General features: G+C 35.9%; 1 pseudogene; it reads right to left on the bottom strand.

The window, feature by feature from the left end:
* Positions 1-1,665: 1,665 nt before the first annotated feature.
* Positions 1,666-15,631, bottom strand: LOC149200704 (F-box protein At1g10780-like; annotated as a pseudogene).
* Between the last annotated feature and the right edge of the window lie 4,045 nt (positions 15,632-19,676).

The following is a 19,676-nucleotide window of genomic DNA, read 5'->3' on the forward strand; positions in this document are numbered from 1 at the left end:
GTTTCAAGGATTTCTTCAAAAACATATGCAACCAAATCAATTAAGGTCTTTATCGTAGACTTCTTCAATCAAATTTTCATCCATATACGGCCTGCTATATCAAATAAACTCATGTGCAATCAATAATTCACCAATTCGACATGTATAAGCTCAAGTAAAGTAGAGAAAATCGTAACCATCTCAAGTTGTGATAATGTACTATATCTTCAAATCTATAATTAAATTACTTTTTAAGTTCAAATGGTGAAAATTCTTGATTTCTAAAATCAAATTTAGTACATTAAAGGTGAGGTTCTAAAAAGTGCTCAATTGAGTTTCCTTACATGTAAGAGCTCTATCATAGTTTAGCATTTAACATAATCGATGATTATTAGATGAACAATGGACATATGTGTAAAAGAGGGTATTGTAAACCATATACTTCTCTAACTAAATGCTACACCTATATACTCTAAAGGAGAAATATTGAAATTGATGATTATTAATGGAATGGTCAACAAAAATGTAAAAGATGACCATTTGAGAGTGCATTGTAAACAATATTTTTGGCTAAATACCAACTAAAAGCTACATCAAAACTCTAAAAGAACAAATATATAAAAGATGATCATTTAATGATATGAAATGTTCATATGTACTGTGAAAGTTTGCAACATTTTCTAGGTTTATCATTATCAAAATTCAATATGGTTTAGTTTTTTACGTTTAATACCTTCATAATTTGATATGGTTCAAACTAAAAATCCAGTAAAACACATAAGGAAAGTGGATTAAATTAAGGGATATGTAGTTAGTAGCAAGATTTGTAATTATTATGGATATCAAATAGAGAATATCCATAAAGCATAACACCCAAAACTGCTTAAAACAAATGATCAAACATATTTTCCAGTAGGCCGAAACCATCCCAAAAAAAGTTATAAAACCATAAATTTTGTAAAAATGTCTCGCATAAATCAAGGACACAATGCATGAAATTATACAACATTTTTTTCTTCAATAAAACAACTAATCATTCCAAAACCTGCCATTGCTAGGTTTATGATCATGAAATAATAAAAGCAGTGGAGAGATCATATGCAATAAGGATAGCATCTATGATACACAGGCTGTGATTACAGGTAAAAATAGTATCTCCTCCAAATATGCTACTATCCAATATTTTCCAAATAACAGTGATTCTCCCTCCAACAGAAATCCATCCAATGGTGATCAAACCGTTTACAAAGGTGCTCTCTTTATAACTCTATAGAAGATAGAAACTAAAAGTGAAACCTAAACATCATCTCCTGATATCTTGAAGCTCTATATCAAAGAGAAGGCAAAATGACACCTTAGAAGTGCCAAAATATATAACTTCTATATATTACCAAATCCATCTCAAACTCAAATGTGACAATTACACTGATAATTATAAGAGCACATTAATTCTAATTCAACAATAAAAGTAAATAAGATGCAACTCAATTCTGATTCTTAAATAATTGCCAATTTCAGATTTACAGAATTATAGAGTAGATCAGCTACAAAAATAGGGTATGCACCTTAATCTCCGATGCCCCAAGTACAAAAATCATAACTCTTTAAACGATAGGATTGTGTTGTTTCCGGAACCTCCCATAAGAGGTAAGACAAAAGCATCAATCATCGAAACCTTGAATTGATTTACTCAATTGTGACAACCTAATTCCTAAGCTTGAACCTCATAACATGCTCAAAGAATTTGTTTGTAGTTTCTTGGCAGTTCTTCATTTGGGAAATTCGTATAATCAATTCTTTTAGTTTTGGGCTTTATTTGACTAAGGACATTAATGTCATAATTTTCTGTTCAGCATTCAAAGGTGACCTCACTGTAATCAAATATTTTCCAGGCAAGGTATGGTGAACAAGGAGTCCAACTGCAAGATAAAAAATACAACTTTAGAAGAAAAAATTAATACAAATATTTCATTGAGCTTTCCATTTTTCCAACAAAAACACTAACCAAAAAATAAAATGCAAAGATAGCAACCAACATCCCAAACAATATGTTATAATTTAGAGATGAAAAAGCTTACCTGTGTTGTTGAGCCTCAAACCTGCACTAATTTACCCATCCTCCCAATAGCCTTTTCCTACTCATTTCCTTCTTTTATCATCATTTCCTTCATCAACTTGTTCAATTCATTGCATTATAGGACCTTTTAACATGATTTGCTAATTGTGCTAATGATTGACTGTTGGTTTAGATTTTTAGTTTAATTGCTGCAATTCCGCATCTTATATAGGGTTTCCGCAGCCGATCTCTGATTCCGCAGCCGATCCCAGATTCCGCAGCCATTTTCTTGTTTTCTATACTCCAGGTGTCCTCCAGAGGAAAGAGCCACATGGGCAAGTTTGTATGATTGTGTACATGGTGCGTTTGCTATCAGCTCAGCCAAACTGGCCGTCTACACCCCTGGTCAACGCGGAAGTAACTCTGGTCAAACGACAAGGTTGCAAACGGTGGCACGGCTCTGCGTGTTCAGGTGGAGCACGGAACTCACAGTTGGCCTCCTCTTTAGCCACGAAGACTGCAGGGGACAAGAATCCAATAGCAGATTTATCATCCACGATGACTGTTTCCTAAATCCGTGCACGGTGCTGCTGAACGTGTCTTTTGCATAGCTCTTAGTTAGCTTAGTTTATGCACAGAACAGTTTGTGTTCCTGCTATAAATAAAGCGTTTGCACACGCTGATTGATTAGTTTTTGGAAGTTAGTCTTTTGCTGTTGTTGAACTCTGTTTCAAGACTCTTTTACATAGTGTTTACACTCCCCACTGTATTTTATTATGTTCTGATTTAATACCAAGAAGACAGTTTTGTTCTTACCTGCGTAGCTGATCTTTTTAATTGGTTGAAGTGGATGGAGGGCCCCTGTTTGCTACAACCATTGTATAGTAGCTTTTAGATTTATTTTCCTGCATTTTTCTTTTCTGATTTACCATGTATATTAATGTATAGTTTGATTTCTGCAATTTCGATTTCTTTTGACATGTATATTAATGTACAGTTTGAATTATGCTGCTTTACGTTTCTGTACTTTTCATGACTGATCAGTGTATGTTTTTGCAGCTTTGTTAGGAGCCCAGGACAGTGTGTTTTTCCTTCTTTTTGTCACTAGTGGCATTTGAAGTGTCTTATCTAAACTGCTGACTTTTGCTTTGATTTTCATTAGTCTCCTTGCTTAGTTAGTTTCCTTGCCTAGTTTACTTTATCAGGTTTTGTCAAGTTGCTAATCTCTTGATGGTTCTTTTTATCATAATTCACTAACTATTATGGGACCAAAACATCATTCAATTGCAGCTTGGTTTATTTAGTTTTAGACTCATATTGCTAATTCACTCCTAACTCTTTTTCACATGATCAATTTAGCTAAAGGCAGAATGTTAAGGGAGAATTCAGTAGTGTGATTTGTCACTTAATTTTTGCATTTCTTTAGATTCAATAGAGGAGTTAGAATATTGTTCTTGCTTTCAATTGAGTTAAGTAGATGTCATTTTCATTCTCATCAGCAGTAGAGGTATTGGACTAGTGCCATTGGTCTTTTCGTTTTATGCTTTACTTTCATTTGAAGCTCTAATTTCATTCCAAGTTATTGTTCAAGTTTTCTCTTTAAATTTCAAGAAGCATTTAGAAATCGCCACATACACACACATTCACTCACTTGTTTATAACTTCATCGCATCAAATTTGGAAGATAAGTCAAACATGAACTAAAAACGACAAAAAGACCTAGGAAAGGCTGCTTAAGTATATATTGTACACTTCACTTCATCAGCTTACGAACCTCGGGTTGACAATTTATGATAGCAATTTAGACAACACTAAATTGACCAAACATTTTGGCGCCGTTGCCGGGGAAGTGAAATTAGGTAGCCAATTTCTAAAAAAAAATTAAGAAAATTTCAAGAAAGGGAAATTGATAACCTCTCAAAGTATGCTCTCCTCTTGCACCTAGAGTGATCTGGAGGATCAGAAAAGAGAAAGTTATTGGTTTAATAATTTCTTAAGTATGCTCTCTTCTTGCACCTAGAGTGACCTGGAAGATCAGAAAGAGAATTATTAGCCTGACTTGAAGAAAAATAAAAAAAAATTACATGCATAGAGCTAGAGATTCTAGGGGAAGGTTTTTAGCTAGAGCCAAGAGTTCGATTTTTACAAGTCCATCTACTTCAAGGAATAGACAAGAGACACCTCCCTCATCTCCAACTGACACTCCTAGCCCTAGGATTCCTGGAATTCAAGAGGCAAGAATTGACTCTCCCACATCTTCTATTGAATTTGAATCACAAAGAGATCCTTTCCTTCCTTCTACAGAAAGACCAATTGTAATTGAAGAAGTAGAATCATCTGAAGAAGAGGGAGAAATTCCTTCTCATTCACCCTTTGTAGAAGAACCAGAAGACTCTGAAGTCTCTAGGGAAACCATTATGACAGAGGAAGGAGGTGGTAGAGGTAGAGGTAGAGGAGGAGGAGGAGGAAACAATGGAGGAGGTAGAGGTCACATTGGAGGAAATAGAGATGGGGATAACTCATTTGGGTTTCCTATCGTCGATGAGGATTCCCGAGCCACTATGAAAAACATATCACCATCTGTCCTCCCAAACTTCCATGGGTTAAGAACTGAGGACCCTGAAACATTTCTATTCGAGTTTGAAGTTGTGTGTCGAACTTATGACTATCTGGATGACTCTCAAAAACTCAAATTGTTCCCTTCAACATTGAAAGGACAAGCTTTGAAATGGTTCATGGGGTTACTCACTCAATCCATTAGGTCTTGGAATGATATGAAACAGACATTTTTGGATAGGTACCTGGACTATTGTATGCCTACCAATCACAAGGATGAGGTATTTAAAATGGTACAATGAAAAGATGAGAACTTAGAGGATTTACTCGAAAGATTTCAATATAGCCTGAAAAGAGCAAAAATGAGTAACTTGGATGAGGAGACCTTGAAAGCCCTCATATTAAAAGCCATTAGAGATGAATGGATAGACATTCTGAACATGATGGGGAAAGGAGATATATCTCAACTTTCACTCAATGATATCGCAGAGCTATGTATCCATCTCTCAAGGGGCAAATCAAAAACTCAAAAAGGGCCTAGAGATCCTTCTCTCCTTAGAGCAAATAAATTTGCAACTGGATCAGTAAGTAGGGCTGAGATCGGCAATATGCTTGATGAATTCAAAATTGACATCTTAGGGAGTCTTAGTGAACAATTAGACACCCTTAAGATTCACAATAAACAGAAAGCAGAAGCCAAGGCTTTGGCCATATTTTGCCCGAAATGTAGGAAGAAACATGCTTTAAGGGAATGTCCCTTGGATGCAAAAGTTGTAGAAACATGTGTAATTTTCTCAGAAAACCATGAGACCAAGGATTGTCCTTCAATCCCTGGGCTCAAAGCAGTCTTTCAAGAAGATCCAAATACACTTGAATCTCTATGTTTTGTTGCAAGGAGACCTTGGCAGGGGCAACAAAATCAAGGGTTTAACAACTCTATGAATTTTCAACCCCAACCAAATTGGAATCCTTGGCAACAACCTTGGTCCCAACCTCAAAATCCTTTTCAATCATGGATGCAAAGCATGCAAAATCCTTATGGGAGATTTGCTCAATTCTATCAATATCCTCCATCTTTTCAAAACTAGCAAGCTCCACAACTTCCAAATCAAAGTCCACAACTATCATTGTCATTCCCTCAACAACAACAACCTCCTCCACAAAATCAAAATTCTCAACTCTTGCTTCCATCCCAACAAAAGTCAAATCAACTTCCTTCTCAGCCATTGCCAAACCCCAATAATAGGAACCCTTAAAATGCTTACATGATGGAAGGTCAACCATTCCCTACCTATATGATTGTTCCTCTCAATGAAGTACAACTCAGATCAGGTAGAATCCTAGATCAACCTTCTATAAATGTTCAACAGCCAAGCATTTCTGAGGAAGAATCTCTTAAAGCCAATAAGGGTTCTGAAGCATCTCTTCAAAACCGAAACACTCAAAAAGAAAAAGAAAAAGAAAAAGAATCAACCCCCACAACTCCCATAGTTGAACAACCTACATCTTTGGCCACACCTCCTTTTCCTGAAAGGTTACAAATTGACAAAGGAGTGGAAAAACAAATTTGGTTGCCAGACTATAATTTTCTAGATGAATTGAAGAATGTTTGTATCAAGATTCACTTGTTACAAGCCATTAAAGAGATTCCTATTCTAGCAAAAACAATAAAGGAGTTGAGCCTTAAAAGACCAGGAAGGAAACCAAGAGATACCAGAAGGATCCACCTGGTAGGAAAAATTGCAGATATCATGATGGGAAAGATTACCATGTAGAAATATGTAGATCCCAGTAGTCCAATTGTCAAAACACATATCAATGGGGTAGAAATACCAAATACTTTGATTGATTTAGGGGCTACTATCAACATTATGAGTATACAGACCATGGACCAGTTAAAACTTCCTAACCTTCTCTTTACACCTACTTTACTGCAACTTGCAGATAGATCAATCATTAAACCTGATGGTGTATTGGAAGACATTCCAGTCTCCCTAGACTCTTGGGAATATCTAGTTGATTTTATGATTTTAACTCCCAAGAACAATCTAGGAGGACATCCTCTTATTTTAGGAAGACCTTGGCTAGCCACAGCTGATGCTTTCATAAGTTGTAGGTCTGGGGATATGTATATTTCTTATGGAAATTCAACAAAGAAGTTCAATCTGTATGCTCCAGCGAAAGTAATTATAGAAATAAGAGATAATGAGTGGGTTGATGATGAAGATACTATACAACCTGTCTTTACCCTTTCTGAGATTAGTGAAGATAGTCAAATTCTGAACACATTAGAAAATTTTGAACCATCTGCAAAATATGACTCTACACAATTTCAGTTGGATTCTGACATAGAGTGTATATCATCTAGACAAATGTCTCCTTTCTCTATGGAAGAATTTGGTAGTTCTGCCATTGAGATCTTTCCAGGAAAAACATTAAACATTAACAAAAACTTGGAAAAATCCCAACAGGAAGAGCTAACCAAAGTCTTGCAAAGACATTCTACTGCATTTGCATGGGAGTATACCGACATGAAAGGTATTGACCCTAAGACTTGCATTCATCACATCTACATTGAGGAACACAGTAGACCAATCAAACAACCTCAAAGAAGGATGAATCCAAACCTTAGGGAGATAGTCAAAGAAGAGCTCCAAAAGTTACTCAATGTAAACTTCATTTACCCCATTTCAGATAGCTGATGGGTTTCTCCCTTGGTTATAGTACCTAAAAAGAATGGTAAATGGAGGGTTTGCATTGATTACAGAGAATTGAACAAAGCAACCTTGAAGGATCATTTTCCTTTGCCCTTTATTGATAAAGTATTAGATACTTTAGCAGGCAAAAAGTATTTCTCATTTTTGGATGGTTTTAGTGGTTACAATCAAATTCAGGTAGCACCTGAAGATCAGGACAAAACCATATTTACTTGTCCATGGGGAACTTTTGCTTACCGAGTACTTCCTTTTGGATTATGCAATGCACCTGCTACATTTCAAAGGGTTGTACTAGGAATCTTTTCAGATCTAATTCATGATTTTGTAGAGGTCTACATGGATTATTTCACAGTTTATGGTAACACATTTGAAGAAGCATTAGAAAATTTGGAAAAAGTCCTAATTAGATGTAAAGAAACAAATATTTCATGTTTTATGATGTTTACTGAAGGGATTGTTTTAAGACATCATATTTCAGGAGATGGAATTAAAGTTGATAGATCCAAAGTTGAAGTCATCTCCAAGTTACCTGTTCCAAATTGTCAGAAAGATGTTAGAAGTTTTCTTGGGTTTACTGGATATTATAGAAGATTTATTGAAAACTTCACCAAGATAGCATCTCCTCTCTTCAAATTACTTATAAAAGACTGTGAATTCAAATGGGATCCTGAATGTCAGTCTGCATTTGAAACTTTAAAGACTAGAATATCTGAAGCACCCATTTTGAGAGAGCCAAATTGGAAACTCCCTTTCCACATTTCTACTGATGCTTCAGATACAGCTCTAGGAGCTGTCTTGGGACAAAAGGATTTGGTCCCTTATGCCATTTATTACACCAGTAAAAATTTGACTCCCACTGAGTTAAATTATACTGTGACTGAAAAAGAATTCTTAGCCGTTGTTCATGCAATCAACAAGTTTAGACGTTATATAACTGGCTATGAAACTTTTGTCCATACTGATCATTCTGCAATTAGATATCTTATGAACAAACCTGTTACTAATGGCAGAGTTACAAGATGTATTTTACTTTTACAAGAATTCAATATTACTGTGTTAGATAGACCAGGGAAACAAAACACAGTAGCTGATTTCTTGTCTAGAATCCAAAATACTAACGAAGATTCTCCTGTAGAGGATAAGTTTCCGGATGAATACTTGTTTGCAATAACTACCAAAACTCCTTGGTATGCAGATATTGCCAACTATTTAGTTACAGGGAAGCTACCTCCACACCTATTTCCTAATGAGAAAAGGAAAATCATTCAGGAGAGTTCACATTATTCTTGGATTTCTAATGAATTGTTCAAAACAGGGCCAGATTGTATGATCAGAAGATGTGTTCGGGAAGATGAAATGCCTGACATCCTTAAGGCATGTCATGATGAACCGTGCGGTGGACACTTTGCTGACAAGAGGACGGCCTATAAAATCCTTTCTTTAGGATATTATTGGCCTTCTCTCTTTAAAGATGCAAAGCAATATGTTAGAAGGTGTGACAGCTGCCAAAGATTTGGGAGACCAACTCCTTCAAATGAAATGCCACTATAGCCATAGGTATGCATCGAACCCTTTGAGAAATGGGCTTTAGATTTCGTTGGACCTATTAATCCACCATCTAAGCAAAGGAAGTATATATTGGTTTGCACTGATTATGTTACTAAGTGGGTAGAAGCCAAGGCATTGCCTTCTGCCACTGAAAATTTAGTTGTTCAATTTCTTTTTGAGGATATTTTTACTCGTTTTGGTGTCCCAAGAGAAATTGTGACAGATCAGGGAAGTCAATTTACATCTAAATTGATGGAGAAGCTGATAGAGGAATAAAAAATCAAGCACAAAATATCTACTCCATACCATCCGCAAGCAAATGGTCAATTGGAGTCTACAAATAAAGTTCTTGAAAGCGTCATCACCAAGACCGTTCATCTTCACAGAAGAGATTGGGCAGAAAGGATTCCTGAAGCCTTATGGGCCTATAGAACTACATGGAGGAACACAACAGGACATTCTCCCTATGAACTTGTTTATGGGAAAGAAGTCCTACTCCCCATTGAGTTCCAAGTCAAGACCTTCAAGATGACAGTTCAATTGGGGATGAGCCTATCAGAAGCCCAAAAGCACAGAATGGACCAGCTAAATGAGCTAGATGAAATAAGACAAGATGCAATTATAAGGACCGATCTAGTTCAGCACCAAAGAACTAAGTGGCATGATCGACACATCAAAGAAAGAAAGTTTCAGAAGGGAGATTGGGCACTATTGTTTGATTCCAAGTTTAAGGACTTCAAAGGAAAATTTCAAACTCATTGGCTTGGGCCATATGAGATTGATGATGTCTTTAACAATGGAGCAGTTCGAGTGAAGACCATTGATGAGCTTCGGACTCCTCTCATTGTGAATGGGCGCCGATTGAAAGTCTACCACAAGCCACTCTCAAAGAAGGAATTTGTTAAAATATTCCAAGAAGATTCTGCAATGAGGCTGGTGGAGAAGAATTCTTCTCCTCCATTAGCCTAGTCTTTGTTCCTTTCAGTTGAAAAAAAAAAAAAACGTCTCTTGTATAAGCCTGAAAACCCATCTTGGATTGGCGGTCTTATGCAGAAAATATAAAGTGAAAATCAGGGTCACCTGACACTTTATATGTTCCAAATAAAAAAATCTCTCTTTCTTTCTCTTTCCATCTCATCTGCCATTTTGTCCATCTCATCTACCATTTCATCCATCTCATCATCTTCATTCCACTTCATTTTTCTTCCAGATCATTCATTCCTTCTCATTTCCACCAATAAAGTCCCTCTTAGGACTATTCCATTCAGTTAAGTTTGTTCTAATCATCTTTGTGCAGGCAGAAAAGTGTTGTTGCAGTTTCCGCAGCTCATACAAAGTTTCCGCAGCTCATACACTCTGTCTCTGCAATCAAAGCAATTCTGTTTCAAAAAGGAAAATTTACAGTCAGAGATATCATCATCAAAGAGCATCAAGGATACATAGCACCTATAAGGCCAGAAAGCAATCAAGAGTTAGCCACGATAATCAACAAAGGGATCAAATGCAAATGTATGAAGGTATATTCCAAATTTTTAACAAATAGTTTAATGTCATTTATGCATGGTTTTCAAATCGTGGTAGGAATCACTTAATGCAATGATTGACAAGATTATCCCACTTCTCGTCCACTCCTCGTCCACGATCACGCCTAATCCACCTCATCACCCTCTTAACGGTCCCCTAATTACTATTGATTCGAACTTAATATGAGCTACTCCTCCATTAATTACTCGTACCTCAGTGACGTATACCAGTGTACTACGGCTCTACATATGATCATTTCCGCAGCCAAGTGTATGTAGCCACCCGACGCTTACGGAGTTGGCCGTTGCTTCATCTATTCATATCTCCATTTCCCGCATGCATTAACTCATTGTCGTATTGTTCTCTACTCTCTCATACCACAGTTTCCATTCTCGTTTTCATACACCACTCTCGTTTTTACTGTAAATCTCTCTCTGTTCTTTTTCCTCACCTCTCTGTTCAAAACCCCGATCATAAGTTCTGCACCATACTGTTTATTACATTACGGTTACTCTGTTACAACCGTAATTCCTCTGTTTTCCCCGTGAGCATTCTCCTCAAGCGTCCATATCCCACTGTCAGAGCTTCAAGAAAAACTGAGAGCCGAAAATGGGGAAATTGTTAAGAGCAGAACCGGAGGGTTCGAAATTTTTAGAGGGTTACCCACAGATAAAGGAAGCACTGGAGAAAGCCAAATGGTTGAAGTTCATCCAGAAATTTAAAGGGTACAATAAAGAGGTGACAAAGGCATTTTCCCGGTCATTTAATGGAAATACCGTGGAGGTAGGAGACCTGCAGTTCACCATAACATAGAGCACCTTGGCCACAGCAACCGATTTGCCTCAAAAAGGAGAACGCTAGTTCAAAAACAGAAAAGTTGAAGATCAAGAGTGGAAAAATATGCTCAAGAATCTAGGTATGGATACCTCCATTTTCACTAAGGGAATCCCTGTACGTGTCATTAAGGAAGAGTGGACTTCATTACTGTTGCTTGTTCAAAAAAATTTAACATGTGAAGGCCGCTTCGGTGTCATGTATGTATACCATGCAACAATCATGATGCACTTTATGGATGACCATGCTATCAACCTACCTTATTTCTTGTTAGCTAGTCTAAAGAAGATGAGTGACACTGTGCAGAAACACGTGGGAAACATTGAACCCCACTTGTCTCATCATGGACTCATTAGAATTTTAATTGAGGAGCAGTTGAAAATTAAAAATGATACGTGGGAGAAGTTTCTAGTTAGAAACCATTTTCAAGAGGTAGCTGAAGCCTCTAGCAGCTCTCCTAGGATACCAAAGAAAAGTAGGAGAAGAGGGAAAGAAATTACTGCCCAAGAAACTGCTGAAGAAACTGTTCAAGAAACTGCCCAAGAAATTGCTCAAGAAGAAAGGAAAAAGGGAGGCAGAACTAAAAGACAAAAGAGGGATAAAGGGAAAGCCATTGTGCAAGAGTCATACCCTTCACCTGAGCCCTCAATGGAAGAAGACTCCCAAACACTAGCTGATAGACTTGCTCAACTCCATGCTACTGCCCTCTCAAAGAAGAAACAAAAGAAAAAACAAAGTACCTTGCAAAAGCAAAAGAGCACTAGTGCCGTGAGAAGGAGCAGTAGACTACAAAGGAAAATGAGGGTCACTGAAGACAAACAGCCACATTTTATTGAATTGGGAGGAAGTACACCTGAAAAGGTTGCTACCCAGCTTGATTTTGAATCAAGTTCCCCACGTGCTGAGGTCACTCCTCCACGTGAAGAAAGCCCATTCCAGCAAGACCCTCAAACAGAGTTTGAATATGAACCAAGTCCAAGAAGATCACCTGACATTGACCCTGACCAAAAAAAGGTGTACAATTATTTGGAAACCTTAGAGCAATCAGCTGCCGGTCCTAGCACTATCTTGCCTCTTGATCAACAGGTTCAATCTCTAAAACAAGAAGTGTTCGAGCTAGAAGTCCTGAATCGCCATATTAAACAAGAAAATGAAGCATTGAGAGAACAGAGCAAGGTGGAAAAAATTGTCCACGAAAACACAATGCTTCACTTGGGTCTTTGGCAGAAAAAGAATAGGAAATTGAAGAGGAAATGCAAGAAATTGAGCAAGGCCTTGATTAACTTGAAATTTAGGTGTTTGGTTAGAAAACCAAAAACAAATTTGGCAGCAAGAAGGAAAAGGAGAAGGTTGGATGTCTTGCCAGAGGCATCTGAGCATATGGACTGAAAAATCATGACAAAGTTTTGGTTGCATGAGGACATGCAACACCTTCACAGTGGGGGTATGTTGAGCCTCAAACCTGCACTCATTTGCCCATCCTCCCAATAGCCTTTTCCTACTCATTTCCTTCTTTTATCATCATTTCCTTCATCAACTTGTTCAATTCATTGCATTATAGGACTTTTTAACATGATTTGCTAATCGTGCTAATGATTGACTGTTGGTTTAGATTTTTGGTTTAAGTGCTGCAATTCCGCAGCTTATACAGGGTTTCCGCAGCCGATCCCAGATTCTGCAGCCATTTTCTTGTTTGCTATACTCCAGATGTCCTCCAGAGGAAAGAGCCACATGGGCAAGTTTGTATGACTGTGTACATGGTGTGTGTGCTGTCAGCTCAGCCAAACTGGCCGTCTACACCCCTGGTCAATGCGGAAGTAACTCTGGTCAAACGGCACGGTTGTAAACGGTGGCACGACTCTGCATGTTCAGGTGGAGCACGGAACTCACAGTTGGCCTCCTCTTTAGCCACGAAGACTGCAGGGGACAAGAATCCAACAACGGATTTATCATCCACGATGACCGTTTCCTAAATCCGTGCACGGTGCTGTTGAACGTGTCTTTTGCATAGCTCTTAGTTAGCTTATTTTATGCACAGAACAGTTTGTGTTCCTGCTATAAATAAAGCATTTGCACACGCTGATTGATTAGTTTTTGGAAGTTAGTCTTTTGCTGTTGTTGAACTCTGTTTCAAGACTCTTTTACATAGCGTTTATGCTCCCCACTGTATTTTATTATGTTCTGATTTAATACCAAGAAGACAGTTCTGTTCTTACCTGCGTAGCTGATCTTTTTAATTGGTTGAAGTGGATGGAGGGCCCCTGTCTGCTACAACCATTGTACAGTAGCTTTTATATTTATTTTCCTGCATTTCTCTTTTCTGATTTACCATGTATATTAATGTACAGTTTGATTTCTGCAATTTCGATTTCTTTTATCATGTATATTAATGTACAGTTTGAATTATGCTGCTTTACGTTTATGTACTTTTCATGACTGATCAGTGTATGTTTTTGCAGCTTTGTTAGGAGTCCGGGACAATGTGTTTTTCCTTCTTTTTGTCACTAGTGGCATTTGAAGTTGTCTTATCTAAAATGTTGACTTTTGCTTTGATTTTCAATAGTCTCCTTGCTTAGTTAGTTTCCTTGCCTAGTTTACTTTATCAGGTTTTGTCAAGTTGCTAATCTCTTGATGGTTCTTTTTATCATAATTCACTAACTATTATGGGACCAAAACATCATTCAATTGCAGCTTGGTTTATTTAGTTTTAGACTCATATTGCTAATTCACTCCTAACTCTTTTTCACATGATCAATTTAGCTAAAGGCAGAATGTTAAGGGAGAATTCAGTAGTGTGATTTGTCACTTAATTTTTGCATTTCTTTAGATTCAATAGAGGAGTTAGAATATTGTTCTTGCTTTCAATTGAGTTAAGTAGATGTCATTTTCATTCTCATCAGTAGTAGAGGTATTGGACTAGTGCCATTGGTCTTTTCGTTTGATGCTTTACTTTCATTTGAAGCTCTAATTTCATTCCAAGTTATTGTTCAAGTTTTCTCTTTAAATTTCAAGAAGCATTTAGAAATCGCCACATACACACACATTCACTCACTTGTTTATAACTTCATCACATCACATTAGGAAGATAAGTCAAATATGAACTAAAAACGACAAAAAGACCTAGGAAAGGCTGCTTAAGTATATATTGTACACTTCACTTCATCAGCTTACGAGCCCCGGGTTGACAATTTATGATAGCAATTTAGACAACACTAAATTGACCAAACATGTGCCAAGTTGTTTCTTTGTGACAACGCAACAAACATGGCAACATGTACTTCAAAATTGGTTAATCTTGGATGGCTATTGAAAAAATCAACAAAGTCCATCTCAGGAAAGGGCTGCAGTCTTTTTGCATCTCCGCTAAACTCAATTTTCATTACCAAATGCTTCACATCAGTTACAGATTGCAAAACTGTGTTTATAGCACCCCAATACCACTGCACTCCCCAAATGGATAGATACTCTAAATACTTCAACCTTATTTACTTTCCTGTGAAATAAAACAATTTGAAATATTACAAATACAAAATAAGACATAAATCAGAATACAAATATGCATTTAAAAGAAAACTAAATGAAACAGAAGAACTGAAAGAAAATATGTAGGAGAATCTTAAAACATAATCTATAAACCTACATTGTTTTCTATTGAAAGCCACCTTAGGGAGTGAATACCATTTATACGAATCTAAGAAGCTCCTTGTACTTGAAAGGATTGAATTTTGGGAGCAGTTATGTTGACAAAGAAATCACCTATATCACAAAAATCTAATCTACACTACTCTAGAAGCTGCAAATCAATGATCACCACTTTGACACCATCACAGCTTAGTAAATCCAAACATTTTAGCATCGGACACACATGAATGATGATGGATAAAGCAAAATCACATGTACGAATACCAACAACTTCCAATGTATGAAGGCTCATGAAAGGGCTCCAATTTGGTGCTTGTGATAGATGAACATCCTATAACTTGAGGCTTTCAAGATGAGGCAAGGAACAAATGTAATCAAGCTTAATGGGAAAATTAGGTACAAGACCTTTTAATACAAGATTATCTAGTTGAAGCTCCAAGTGCTTCAATAAATTGCATGTGTGTGACAACCAAGCTCATAAGCTATTCCCAGAAAAATGGAAATAACAATTATCCCTTCCAATGCAGATGTTGAAAATACCGTGCAACTTACAACAGAATCTGACTCAGTCTATTCCTCATCACAAAAACTTCTCAAAAAATAAAGGATGTGAATGTTTCTCATTGCCTGTCTCCATTTTTTACTAACACAACAACACATGGCCACATCTCTGGCATTCTTGACAAATGAGAGCATGTGTTGCACTACTGCATCAGGGAAACACATCGATAATCCCCCTCAAATAATCATCATCGATATCCATGGTGTCAGCCATTGCAAAGGTTGTTTTTTCCTCACAAACACCTATCAGGAATTTGACCATAACCCAATAATGTCAACCTCCTAAAAACTAGTCCTTGGATATATAAATTTTATTGCTCTCTCCTCCTTCAATCATATATATGAATAATTTCAATAAGAAACCTAAATGAAATCTCAAAATCCCAAAAGGGCATAGACTGCAGCTCGAAGAATAATTAAATCACAAACTCCATAGAATACATTGAGACTTAGATCGTCAACGTACGAGGAAAGTTCAACAAATTTTATGAACCTTTTTTGAGCCAATACCTGATTTCAACCAAAGAATACTTATAATTAGAAACCCACATAAAACCCATCAAAATTGAAGCCTAAAACCAATGAAAAGAAACCTAGATCAGTCAATGCAAAGGAAAAACTACCGATGCAGAGGATTTTCACACTGCAAACACGCACTAACCTATGATTTCTCCCATAAACCTATTTGAGCATTTTAAAGAAATAATGCAATGGTGAGATTCAACAAAAAAGTTTTCAAAAAATGAATAGATGAAATGGAACCCTACTTACCTAGAAGATATTGAAACAGTGAAGGAGCCATGGTGGGTCTTCCAGTAATATTTGTGTGGGTCATCTCTCCTCTTACATTTTTCTTTTGTAGGTACCTACGATGATTTTAAAATCATTTGTTTTATGCCCTCCTAGTGGATGGGCATGTCTAGGTATAGAGACTCGAAATCCAAATGATTAAATTTGGAAGACAATGACGAGATCAATTCTATTGGATACTTACAGTTCAAGCTCTGAGCAGGCAGGTTGACAATTTTTTGAGAAGCAGGGAGGTAGGGAGGTCGAGGAGCTCTCGTGCGGTGGGAGGTTGAGGAGTTCTAGTGTGGCCCGATTTTGTGTCTGGTTTGGAATTCAAGTCACCGACCTGCCACTTTCATTGCATTAACGAGCGGAGCAGGGTCGCTTGGGTGGACAGAGGATGTGACTAATTTGATTTGAAATATTTTGATTATGATGGATTCTGACAGCCAATTTAGAAGCGGAGCGCGTCAGAGGAGTTGGAGGAATGTTGGCCAGAGTTGGAAGATTTTCTGGCGGGAACGGAATCCGACAATTCCTCCTCCTTGCTAGACTACTCCATATTTAACAAGCCATAGGCCGATTAATGTGGTCGAGTTGTATATATCTGATTGTTGTGGGCATATACAGGCCGACCGCATTAATGGTTCTATAAACTGCAAATAAGGGTGAGAATAGTGAAAGATAAATGTGCATACTCTTTTGGTCTTGAGTGAGAAGTTATGAGATCGAAGTTGTAAGAGAATGATAAGTTATAAAGATTGTATTTAGTTTACAATTTCTTGAAATAAATTTAAAAATTGTTTGAAATATACAAAAAAAAAATTAATGTTTAAATTATGAATAATTTTATATTTAGGCCAATAGGCCTTCTTTTGAATCAGTTAACTCGTCTACCTTTTCAACCTACACGTGAAATCTGTACACCTCACATCACATCTTACGCTGACATTTTATGTTTCGACATACCGTGACATCTGTACACCGAACGTTTTACGATGATGAGGTCTCCAATACTTATTTCGAATTCACGATACATCCTAAGCTTGACATTTGTGCACCTCACATGCAACTGAGGTGTTTCCTTTTCTGCATTTTTTAAAATATTTTTTTTTGCTGTTGCCCTGGATTCCTCTCCATTTTAAGCATGGCCATGCAAATAGTGGGTTTGATATCTTGTGTTTATTTTTTATTGGTTTACCAATCTTTTCATTGTGAATTTGATATCTTATGTTTATCTTTTATTCGTTTACAACTGTTTTCAGAGTGGAGATGAAAAGAAAGGTTGCCCAAAATGGCCCAATAAGCACAGGGGAAAGTTTATTTCGTTTTGGTGAATTTGTGAATTATTAACATCAAATTTTGCCTGGTGTCCTATTCATTCATCAGGACCCTCTGGATTATGCGATGATAGGAAAAGATCCTTTGCATCATGTGATGATGAGAATTATTTTTTCTTTTATCTCTAGAGGCATATTTTACCTAACGCTAGTGGGAAACTACTAATGAAGCTTGCAGGTGTCGAGGCCGCCACTGTTATGACATACAGAATGATGGCACACAAAAAAAAGATCACCTTACACCCTGAGTCTCTGGAAGGTGGATTAAAGATCGGTAAGTTCTACCTGGAGAGGAAGCTCCTCGTGTCTTTGAGCATCTTGATGTTGAAATTTTTATTAAATAAAAAAGGTTGGAGTAGGAATGCATCTTATATGATTTATACCTTTAAATTGTTTTATATTTGTATGAGAATTGATTTATTTTGAGTAGAGGTGGTTTTTCAGTTTTTGAAATGCAGTTTTGGTTTTGGTTTTGGTATGAAGGTTTAAAAATTATAATAATTTTTTTTAAATGGTGAGTGCGTAAATATTTTAGAACAAATTATAATTTTAGAATTAAATTAAATTTTAATGAGTATATTATTTACTTAAAACTAAAAAATAAATAATATATTATTGTTTCAAAATATTTTTTAAAATAAGTGGAGTTATATAAATTGAAAATTTAGCTAACTTATTAAAGTACTATTATAATTGAATATTCAGAGATATTTTGGAATGTATTTTTACACATTTTATACACATTTTGATTGAATATTTGAATATAGAAAATGAGGTTGAAATTTGTTTATGAATAAAAGAAAGGTATTGTGAGATTGTTGAGCTTTTTATCTTGGCTCACAGATTGTTGTTTTTCAAGGAAGGTACTATGAAGTTTTATTAGTTCAATTACAATTGTGAAACTTGGAAAAATTAGTCAACTTCAACACATGTTGAAAGGTAATAAGAGGTTGACATGTGAGAGGAAGCCAATTATTTTAGTGCGTGGTCATTTATTTTTTATTTTTAAAATTTACAATAAATTTTTGATAAAATTAGTTATTATTTCTTTCTTAATAATAATAATAATAAATTAGGCATTTGTGCACCATATGGAATCACATTTTATGACTAACCTCGCATTTTAATGCCAAAAATATCATTATAGAACTCCACAATCCTGGATGATTACCCCAGGAATCTCATTATGGAACTCCACAATAATTACCCCAGGAATCTCATTATGGAACTCCACAATGGCAGATGATTGGAACTTGCAAAGATTTTGTATATTGGTTAAAGCAAAATTTGTACATTATATTCTGAAAAAAATCAATTTTAATGTATGTGATAGACAATATTGATTTTTTGATGTTATTATTGACTTTTTCATCAGGCCAACCTTACTTTTTGTTGTAGATCTAATTTCAACTAATTTATTTACATTTTATGAATAAATTCAACTAAAGAAATTCATTATTTAATAATAATAATAATAATAATAACATATTTTTAGGCTGATAATAATAAAATTAATATTTTTAGTTAGGTTGATAGGTCTTTCTTTTAAATCAGTTCATCTCATTTTCTTCTACATGTTTCTTTTGAATCAATTCATCTCAATTTTTCTTCTACCTTTTTAGTCTACATGTTTCTTTTGAATCAATTCATCTCATATTTTCTTCTACCTTTTTAGTTACTCCACAAATGCATATGTAGAATCCTATGCACTATGATAGAACCTATAGCAACTAATTGTGGTACATTAAGCAAATATCTCTTTAAGCAAACAATATCATCTGAAAAGTACTATTAAGCAACCAATATACAACAATAATAGGATTCTTCTAATTTTTCATCCTCTAGGCCGAGTTCAACTTGATGTAGAGTAATTATACATTGTCTTGATTTACAAGAATTATAGATAATTTCCTAAATGAGATAATCACCAATAATAGAAAATACAAATGAGAATAAGAATACAACACACATTTTGAATGCCACCATATCATACATCTACAAAAAAAAAGTTAATAACCCAAAATGACGCAAAAGTAATATTTACCCAGGGTTTCCTCTTAGTAGAAATTGTCCATTGTACAAAATCAATATTTATTCATAATGATTTTAAATCTTTCATTGATAAAATAA

Source organism: Pinus tabuliformis, chromosome 2_1 (genome assembly GCF_031772625.1).
Source record: "Pinus tabuliformis cultivar Carrire ecotype Pingquan chromosome 2_1, CPIR1, whole genome shotgun sequence".
Classification (NCBI taxonomy): Eukaryota; Viridiplantae; Streptophyta; class Pinopsida; order Pinales; family Pinaceae; genus Pinus; species Pinus tabuliformis.